At 59.6% G+C, this 1,189-nt stretch overlaps 1 protein-coding gene across 1 annotated transcript in view; it reads left to right on the top strand.

Moving 5' to 3' along the window:
* Window positions 1-1,189, top strand: part of SMC1A (structural maintenance of chromosomes 1A) — a 31,482-nt gene that overhangs the window by 14,559 nt on the left and 15,734 nt on the right. The window lies entirely within an intron of this gene.

The following is a 1,189-nucleotide window of genomic DNA, read 5'->3' as shown; positions in this document are numbered from 1 at the left end:
GAGCTGGGTGTCCCCAAATGGGGTGAAACCCATGTCCCCAAATGGGCCCCGGCGTCCGAGGTGCCACCATTTGCCCCTCTGTGTCCTCTCTTCCTGTGGGTGGTGGCCCTCTTCCATAACCTGGTGCCACCAGCACCACAGAGCGACACAAGTGTCCCCCAAGTGAGGTGACACCCTTGCCCCCCAAGTGCCACCGCATTCCCCCCCGGGCTGTCCCTGCAAATGGTGGCCCTGGATGGGCCCCTCTTCCAGAACCCAGTGCCACCAGCACCGTGTAGTGACACAAGTGTCCCCAAATGGGGTGACATCCGTGTCCCCAAGTGCCACCACAACCTCCCCCAATGTTGTCCCCGCAGACGGTGTCCCCAGACGGGACCGTCTTCCACAACCTGGTGCCACCAGCAGCATAGAGTGACACCAAATGGGGTGACACCCGTGTCCGGAAGGGTCCCCAAGTGGTCCGAGGTGCCACCACTCACCCCTCTGTGTCCTCCCTTCATGCACGGTGGTCCTGGATGGCTCCCTGTTCCATGAATTCAGGACCACCAGTGTCACAAGGCGAACTGGGTGTCCCCAAATGGGGTGACACCCATGTCCCCAAGTGGTCTGAGGTGCCACCACTCACCCCTCTGTGTCCTCCCTTCCTGCAGATGGTGGCCCTGGGTGGGACTATGTTCTAGAACCCAGTGCCACCTGTCTCACAAGGTGACCTGGGTGTCCCTATATGGGGTGACACTGGTGTCCCCAAGTGCCACCACAGCCCCCCCCAACAATGTCCCCGCAGATGGTGGCCCTGGATGGGACCCTCTTCCAGAACCTGGGGCTGCCAGCAGCATAGAGTGACACAAGTGTCCCCAAATGGGGTGACACTGGTGTCCCCAAGTGCCACCACAACCCCCCAACATTGTCCCTGCAGACGGTGGCCCCAGACGGGACCGTCTTCCAGAACCTGGGGCCACCAGCAGCATAGAGTGACACAAGTGTCCCCAAAAAAGTGTCCCCAAAAAAGTGTCTCCATCCCTGGGAAAGTGATGGAGCAGCTCATCCTGGCTGCTCTCTCCAGACACATGGAGGAGAAGAAGGTGCTCAGGAGTAGCCAGCATGGATTCACCAAGGGGAAATCCTGCTTGACTAACCTGATCACCTTCTACGAAGGAATATCTAGCTGGATAGATGAGGGCAGAGCGGT

Source organism: Nothoprocta perdicaria, unplaced genomic scaffold (assembly GCF_003342845.1).
Source record: "Nothoprocta perdicaria isolate Ctin4 unplaced genomic scaffold, notPer1 scaffold_662, whole genome shotgun sequence".
Taxonomy (NCBI): Eukaryota; Metazoa; Chordata; class Aves; order Tinamiformes; family Tinamidae; genus Nothoprocta; species Nothoprocta perdicaria.
This window is presented reverse-complemented; position numbering and strand designations above follow the sequence as displayed.